The sequence below is a fragment of the Mastigoproctus giganteus genome, chromosome 12 (genome assembly GCF_048544385.1).
Source record: "Mastigoproctus giganteus isolate SK-2022 chromosome 12, ASM4854438v1, whole genome shotgun sequence".
In the NCBI taxonomy this organism is placed as follows: domain Eukaryota; kingdom Metazoa; phylum Arthropoda; class Arachnida; order Uropygi; family Thelyphonidae; genus Mastigoproctus; species Mastigoproctus giganteus.
Genome location: NC_143586.1, coordinates 78,943,852 through 78,953,232, shown reverse-complemented (window position 1 = coordinate 78,953,232; position 9,381 = coordinate 78,943,852).

Here is a 9,381-nt window from a genome sequence, read left to right as displayed (position 1 = left end):
GGCGCGGTCCGTTGGATGCTCCATTGGGTGGGTCGTTGTCTCCAAAGGAGTGTGGATGGTATTCTGTTCGTGCCCATTCTACATACGTGGCCAAACCATCTAAGCCTTCGCTTCTGGATTTGTTCGGCAATGGTTGGTTGCTGTTGGCATCTGGCGCGGATGGTATCATTAGTGATGCTTTGGCGCTTAACACACACCTAACCATCTAACTTCGGACACGTCATAGACTGTGTGTGTGGGATTTGGAACTGCTTGCACAGTTTGAAACGATGATGCGTTTACAATAAAGCGAGTCATATTAAATCACTGCGCCAGAGGTTTGACTTGCCCTATCTCGACTTTCCTTGTTTCTATCCATCACAAAGAGTTATCCAAACGATGTCTTGTATTTTCACTATAATGGCCATCTTTAAATCAATAGTGTGAAAGACAACCAAAAAATAGGTTCCTACAACAGGCTGGATCTGGTTGAAATGCATATTTCCACGTGTTGCGTCCGCAACTTTGTTTACGGACCCAGACACATTTTTTTGCTTCGATAATGACATTGGGCTCTTTTTTATTTGTATTTAAAGTTGTTCGCGTTTTTTTTTCCTTAGCTTTTGAGCATAAGTGTAGTTGTCATGTACCTTGATATTCTTTCAACGAGATCCTGTACGTGATGCTTCCCTTGGAAAAAGTTCTACTGCCCACAAATTCACAGTTGTCTTGATCACATCTAGAAGTTATCAGCTCATCGTAGTATCCATTTGGATATAGTTTTAGATGAATTTCAGTATCAGTAATCATTAACTCTAGACAGAAACTCATGAGACATCACCCTAAGTCACTTCTTTCTTAGAAGGGGTAACTAAGCCATCTCCTCCTTTTTATAACTTTTAAATAACAATCAAGACTCGACCCCACTAATCCAAATCAAGTACATGGATATCCTTGAGGTATAATTAGGTTCTGTCGACATATCATCAGGTTTCTCTAGAATTATGTTGCTCCGTTTATGCCAATTGTTATGATGCATTGAAGCGGCTTGTATATCTTTGGACTTTTTAATAATGAGAGTTTTCAAAATTACATACTAGCAAAACGTGCCATAATTCCATAAACGCGCCGTAATTCAGTTCCGTCATTCAAGTTCCATCATGTGTTGAATTTATAAAGGTGCTATGACGTCATTTGGAATCAACCTTACTACAGACATCACTATAAAATCCCATTGTGTCCAGTGCTGTGTTATTATGCGATATGCTAATGAAAGATAGCCGCATAAAGATATAGTACATAAAGACGTAACAAATGAGCCCTTTTATTTGGTTGGTGTCTTGTTCCACTGTGAACACGTACTCAACCAAATCTCCTAAATGGTTATAATAACTGCTGTATGCATCAGAGAACCAGGCGTTATACCAAAAATATTTCCTCTTCATTGTGCTATGAGATACAAAGACAGTACATATTAAAGTGACGCACACGTTCCAGCTCTTCCCTCGGCCAAATCACGTTATCTTGATGCTAATGATCTCATTTTGTTTATAGGAATTGTTCAAAGCAGCACCACCTTTCGCTGCCACTATCCTTAAGTGATTAATGTTTAACTACATTGGTGCTCAAAAGCCCAAACACAAACCAAAAACGCAATGTTGTATTTTAATAGTAAATAGTAATAATCAGAAGCGTTTCAATAACTGTTCGGCCCTTGTGTACTTGGAAAAGTGGCACATGGATCTTCGTACGGCCTACCAAACAACATATCGAGCTGCGGCTACGTTGCAATCTCGACGCAAAGAAAAAGTTTGGCAGGATGAAAATTTGACAGACAAGTAGAAGTTAACGATTTTGTTAACATGTATGCATATATAGTACCTTGTATAGGGTGGCACTTGAACGTCCATTTAACTCCGCCTTGGTATACTGTGATGAATACAGAACTGTAAAAGGCCAGAAATTGATCTAATGTTATGTTTGGGCAGTGTTATGTGTGTGGTTTAGTCGTCACTTGAGGATCAGCTTTGCAACCAGGATTATCTGGAAAGCCTGCCCGGTACCCGTCTACACCACGAGGAGGTGGACCACAACTACGAATATACCATGGCTGACCTCGACTATCACGTACTGAGTATCCAAAGCGAGTTTGGAACCATTCGAAAGAGTCCCGTGCTGGGAAGCCGGCACCAGCGCGCGCGCGCGCGCACACACACACACACACACACACACACACACACACACACACACACACACACACACACACACACACAGTCAGTCTTATAATGGAGTGGATATTAATTAATTAGTGGTTGTAAAGCTGACTCGGACCGCCTAATACAATAAATAAATAAACACCTACAGATACACATGCACAGCCATTACCTTTCACTCAGAAGACAGGACAGCAGAAAACAAAGAAGAGAAAATAACATTTAAAAAAAAAAAGAAAAAAAGTGGAATACGATAAAGGATACTTCACTACAATGTCTTTATCCAGTGCAGCCAAAAGCAGATCACAAAGGATAAAAGTCTTCAATTAAAAACAGCAGTCAAGTTACAACCAAAAACAAGTCCAGCAAGTCAGGAACAAGTTTAAAATGTAAAGATGTTAACCGGGAATGTTATCAAAACTCACTAGTTGGTAACGGTATCACTATGCAGAGGAAGGATTGAGTTGCGGAGGGAGTCGCTTAATAAAGGAAGATCTAGAAAAATATAACTTCTGTTAAAAATCTGCTTCGCGTGTTGTTGAAAAACCAGAAAACGTCAATACGACTTTCGATGCAACAAGATGTATTTACATTTCTGATGTGCTTTCAGTTTGATTGCTTGCATTAACATTGGGGTTGAAGGTTTTCCTACCATTAAAAGCAGCATTGTAGAATGTTTGAAGGGCCTGGAAGTTATTAGAAGAAATGAGTAGCTACTTGCATCCAGCAGGCAAGTTTGGAACTGTTACTTTTAGAGCCTATCTTAGGTCCTCATAAAGATGGCATTCAAAAGGGACATGAGAAGAGTCTTCAGGTAGCTCGCATCGATAGAAAACAGTAATATAAAGTCTAAATTGGTAAGTTTCGCATAAAGAGGACACTCATGTTCAGTTAGTATATAGCAGGTAAATAGTGAAGATGAAAACTATTTCCTGGTGAATGGTGGAAGCAGTTTAGTTACATTGAAAACAATTTTTTTGGTGATGGTTCCTTTTTCATTAGAATTCCATCTTTGCTGCCAGATGTCCAGTAATAAATTCCAGCATCTGGTTCGTTTACTTTTGTGATCAGCTTGAGGATTAACAATAATTCCCTGAAATTCCGAGATGCTTCCGCAGATGTCAAAATAAAGGCTTCTAAATGCCACCTGCAGGTCTAGTTGTAAAGTGCCCTCAAGAATCTGTAGAGCTGGGTGTTGTTACTGTTCGGCAAACATGAAGAATGACAAGAAGACAACACTAAATAGTGGATAACTTTGTGCATTTTAAATACATTACGTCTAAACCAAAGACTGGCAGCATAGGTTGTGATTGGGATTATTGCAGCTTTATAAAATAAATGATTTGTTGTTAAATTTACAACTGGTGGTCTGCCATCATTCTTCTCTTTCTGGTTATTCCCATCTACTTCTCTCTCTCTCTCTCTCTCTCTCTCTCTCTCTCTCTCTCTCTCTCTCTCTCAGGATAACTCGGAATTTTTTTTTTTTTTTGGCTGGTGCTTCAGGCATAAGCTTCAGGCTTCCTTGAACTATGTGGCTAGTGATAATAATAAAATAATAATAATCTACGTTTAAAAATTGTTATCTTGGATTTGCTTGGGGGAAAATTTCAGTTTATTTTCAGAGGACACAGTTCAAGAAATACTTTGTTGGCGTACAGTTCTAAATCAGATCTTGAGTTTCCGTTAACCAAAATGACAAGGACATCAGCATGTGGAATATGTTCCACACTTTGAAAATCAGTAGTTCTAAGCAGTGAATCATCAAGAATGAGGTTCCAAACCAAGGAACCTCAAAATGGATCTTTGGGGATAATCCTGGAAGGTATATCTGTGAATTATCTGATTAGCTGGCTTTCAGTGATGACGTTGGCAGAGCGATCAGCAAAGTAACTCCTAACAAGTTTATAAAGCAGAAGAGAGCAATGATTGGAACTCCCCTGCCATTCTGTTAACATGAGAGAACGTTATAAAACAATGGAAAAAATTTTGGTTTTATAAATACTGATCTTGTATAAGATGCTAGCAATGTCTCTGGCGACCAGCGGATACGCCTTTTCGTTAAGATGGCACTGTTGTTGTTTGGTTTTTAGGAGCATTAGCAACTAAGGCCATATTGCTCCGGGAATATGCGGTGGTCATTCCCTGACCTTTCCGCATCCTCCGTATTTGGTGGTGACGGGCTCGAACCCCGGTCTAATCAAGAAGCGTGTGCTAGGCACTGCTGCTCCTTCCCACCTGGCTACGGAAGCGCAAGATGGCACTGGTGGCACTATAATCACCGTTCTCCCACAACGAGTGGAAATGGTCTGAATTCGAATCCCATCAGTTACTGGAATTTTTTTTTCCCGCAGCACTGCTGAATTAGTTGTCTTCGGCGAGGATTGAATGGGGTTTTCGTATAGCAAGCCAACCAAAGAACATGCAATTAGAGTACACAGATGCCACAATATGATAGCATTAATTAAGCTGATATAAATTTTGATCATATTCACTGTCAGAAAGAATACACTCTCCACAAGTAATTCTGACTAGGAAACTACAGAGAAGGAAAGCAACAGGAAAGAGGCGATATACAAGCACGTGGCTGAATGATATAAAAGTCTGAACGGAGAGTGATACCGGAAGACGGTTGCACTGAGCTTATGACAGATATATCATATGTTATGACGAGAGGAACTTTAGTGGGCTTTTTTCACTCCGTGGCTGAGTTAGTCGGTCTCAGGCTTAAATAGCAATCTTTTCCCCCAGAAATTGGGGTTTTTTTTTCGTCCAGCAAACAGGAAATCGATCCGAGAATACACGCAATTTACGGACAAATAAATATAGGGGTAGATGTAATCATTTACTGGGGACCCTAATATCATAATTTAAAAAAATAATAAAAAAAAATTTAAATATATGTGGTGATCTCCAACCTTCAGCATACAGTAGATACCGTACTCGATGAATGAATTTATGATATTTCATTTATTATTTTGCAAACTTTCTGGATTCTAAAATAATTTAATGCTTTTAAATACTCAGAACTGGTGTTATCTTTACCTGCTCCACTTCTCATTTTTTAACTTATTTAATAACATTCTCTACTTCGTAATTTAAAATAAAGGATCGAAACTATAAATTCTGGGTTCTCCTCCCACCACCAGATGCCAGGCAGCTCCACCTGATGTTTATAAACCATACAAAACCAGCCGTTGGACCTCTCGACTCCTCGGGACCCACAGCGGTGGTGGACCTGTCAGTAAGGTAGTATTCATCTTCTTTTACTGCTTTTCCTCATCAGCATTTTTTTCACAATTATTTGCCCATCCAAGTCAGTTATAGTTTCACCGTCTTATTAGTTACATGTATAGTTATTTTTATCTTGAAACCGTGAGCCATTTCTTTTAGTGTCATATGCAAGTTTTCCATTGGGTTTAGCCTTTGAGTCTTCTGTTTGTTTTCAGTTTTTCTTTAGCCAGTTGTTCTGTTGCTTTTTTTGTTCCATATTTTTTTTTATCTAGCTATTTATCTCACTATATTTATGTACTGTTTTCTTTTATCCTTTTAGTTCTATTATTTCTAATATCAGTAATTCATGGTTTGTTATTTTCAATTTTATTAAATCTTTCTCACTTGTAGTTAATAGAGCAATTTATTTCATCCGTTGCCAATTCGAATTCTTCATTGGACTTCTGACGTATCTGTAGTTTTTATTATTTATTTATTTATATATATCATTTGAGGTCTGAGATACTTCTTATTTATAACTTTTAAGAAATCATAGTTTGTCAGAAGCTTTGAGTTTTTATGCGCATTTCGAAATATTTTTATTTTTTATTATTATTATTTTTATGATATTGAACGGTAAACCTCGTCTTTGTTTTGAAAATATAATTCTATAATTGGTATTTATATCCTTGGGGGGGGGGGGATTTATTAATTTACCACCGTAATGTATACGAAGTTTTTGCGAGTCAGTCAATGCTGACACAAAACTCTGAAGTTATGCTTCAGTCCCCCAGAATGGCCAAACTGCATAGTCATTCGAATTCGATGAGTTTCCTATTACCGATGCAATGTCCCAGATGCAATAACTCGCATTCATCTGTTGGGTTCTGTCAACACGTTGCTGTAAGTGATGAATTGATTTCCACACTACGTCACTTTTACGTGTGTAAACTTAATATGTTTGCCACCAGATTTCTAATAGTCAAAAAAAGATTAATACATAACAGTTCGTCATATACAATGACTATTGCAACAGTTGTGTCATCAGTCCACAATCCGCGCAAGGAAATCGGCCTCTTAACAACAGTCAACTTCGGGACACCTAAGCTTTACACAGGATGGGGACTATTATGTCGTGTTCCGGTTGGTAGACCTGCACTGCTGGAACTAACTGAGGGAAGAATGAATCAAAGGATGTGAGCGCCATCTAGAATTACGGTTGTGTAAAACGATCGTTAAAAGTTGTTGAAATCTTTTCCGTACATATTCATGATTGTATTACGTGAAATTTCTATAGGTAATCTGATAACGTTACTGTCACCCACTGTGTCTCCTTACAACATGCATTAAAGGGTGATCGCGCATTCATTTGTATACCCTTTGAATAATAAAGAGCAGATTACTGCCTCTGAACACACTGTATCAAATTCATTTTTTACTGAGAAATAATGCTTCTTAAACTCTTCTTAAAATTAATGATGAATAGTGAAACGTGAGCTTTTTACTTCTCCACATTTAAATCCTGCAGGAAAATTAAGAATAACTCGTATCTGAGATAGTATGCGTGATAATTTTCTTGAAGGGAGGGTTTGCTGTTCCGTTCGAGTCTCCTTCCTTTCTTCTTCCTGTGAGCCACATGGATAAACTCGTTTTGATGAAAATATATTCCCATTTTCAATTGTCTCCGGTCTTTAAAATCTCTCCGAATAACTAAAAAATCGATTCTTCTGGAGTTCAACAAGCAACACACAAGAAATTCTCTGATGGCAACCAGACATTAATTTCCCGATGGAAGACACGACTGCAAGGAGAGTTATTGTAAAATTCATGATAAAACTTATTGTTCGATGAAATGGTTTTATTCCTGGGAGAAATTGGGTGAATGGGACGATAAAACAAAGGATATACCAATGACTGGTCTAAATATTTTTTTTCTGAACAGCGCATTTCCGTTACTAATTTAAAATTTGAGGGGTAGTTGTTTGTGGCTTATAAAACACGATCGTCTGTGTGCAGAAGATATTCATTTTAATGAATCAAAATACATCGAGTAGCCACTTTATGAATAGCGAGCAAGGTCCCCTTTAACTCTAAGAAACCTCTCAAATTAAAGAAAATCCTTTGGAGTAACTGTTTCTTCAGCTCTGCTCCCTTTTTGACACCCGACAGAAGGTATATCATATCTGCAAGCAAATTAATGGATACCTAAGTAACAAACAGAACAGAGGTACTAAAGCTGCTATAAAGTTTGTTATGGAGAGATGGTGTGAAGTTGAAATTATTGCAAATAATTTAATAACTTACAATGAAGTCTAAACGTGTGGAAGAATTACAAAGAACTGTCAGTATTCTTAATTTCTCTTTTTTTTTTAAACTGTTCCTAATGCGCTATGCAATGGTACTTATGCGAATAAACTTGGGCAAACGTCTACCACCGTTTCTTCTTCAAGGTTGGATATTGGACATACTGTTCGGTGTCCCACTCTAGTTACTGATTCTACCAATGCTGCAGGTCCTTTTGCCTTCAATGTTCACAGTTGTGATGCTATTCCTAATATTGCTGTATCTAAATCAAAACCTAAGGTCTCCCTTCTAAATGCGTCTGAGGACAGCTCGCTAAAATCCAGTTTTGATGTTAAAGAAGAAATTGTTAGGGTTTAGAAGTATAAAGTGCAAAGGCTCACAAGTTGATTGAAAACAAGGTGTTTTTGTGGAAACTGCTTCCCAAAATGCTTAGATAAAATTACAGCAAGTGCTATACTATCTGACAAAGGAATTAACACTGAAACCACTAGACAACTTAAACCTACATTATTAATTTATGACTTGGATAAAAGTATGTCTAAGCAAGACATAACTGACGATTTGTATTATAAGAATTTTAAAGACTTTGGTCTCTCCTTTGAACAGTTTAAAGGACAAATCGTCTACAGATTTTCAACTTCTCGATCCACTCAATCACTTAATTGGGTTCTAGGTCTCTCAGCTTCTCTTTATACATTTGCAATGAACCAACAGCGTCTCCACATCGGAAAGCGATTTACAATAGTTACACGCTGGTATTCTTGTTTGGGCTATGGCCACGCGGTCTAGTCGTGTTCTATTGATTTCCCCCTCTTGTAGCCATTGTGCATGTTCAGTTCATACTTTTTCCGAGTGCTCTAATAAAGATCAACCACCCACTTGCTGTAATTGCAAGATAAAGAAAAAGAAAGCCTGACGTTGATGAGTGGTCAGAAGCGGGAGTGCAGTAGCACGCACTGTTTGGGTGGATCGGAGTTCAAGCCCTTGACTGCTAAATACGATTAATTTATTATTTATTGTAAACTCCACTGACCTGGTGGTCGTGACGGAGTATAAACAAGAACATTATAAGCGTTATGTAAGGGATGTCAGTTTCCCTGAATACCTTCGAGCTTTGAATAACGTACGATCTAGAACTCAACATGACTCGTAGGTTACTCCTTCCCCTCCAACAAGCTATCAATTTTGATTCCCTAGTGATCTTGCTAAGGTGATTCAAATTTACTCTCACCGAGCTAGTATTGTTTCTGACGTGCTACGACAATATTCTCTTGGAGAATCTGTTGATATTGCTTTGATTCTCTGATTATCCAGTCACTGCCAGGATAATTACGGCTTACCCTCCTGCACCTCTTTCTGCTATTATCGTTTTCAATCAATGCATGAATGTTACAATCATTACTGGTTTCTGTAATCAGATCATTACATGCGCCCTCATTACTGGCTGTTCCGGATATGATTACTTTTTTCTGTCTACTGTCCGCCATATTCTGATCTCGAAACTAATCTCACATTTCTTCATTATTCTTTAAGAACGCTGAGTGCTTCAAAAGTTTTTATTGGCGGTGACTTTAATGCTAAGTCTCCATCGTGGTTTAGCTCCTATTCTGATTCTTGTGGTCAACTCTATGAGATAAACCAAACCTTATAGAAGTGAACGACACAGAGGAGCCGA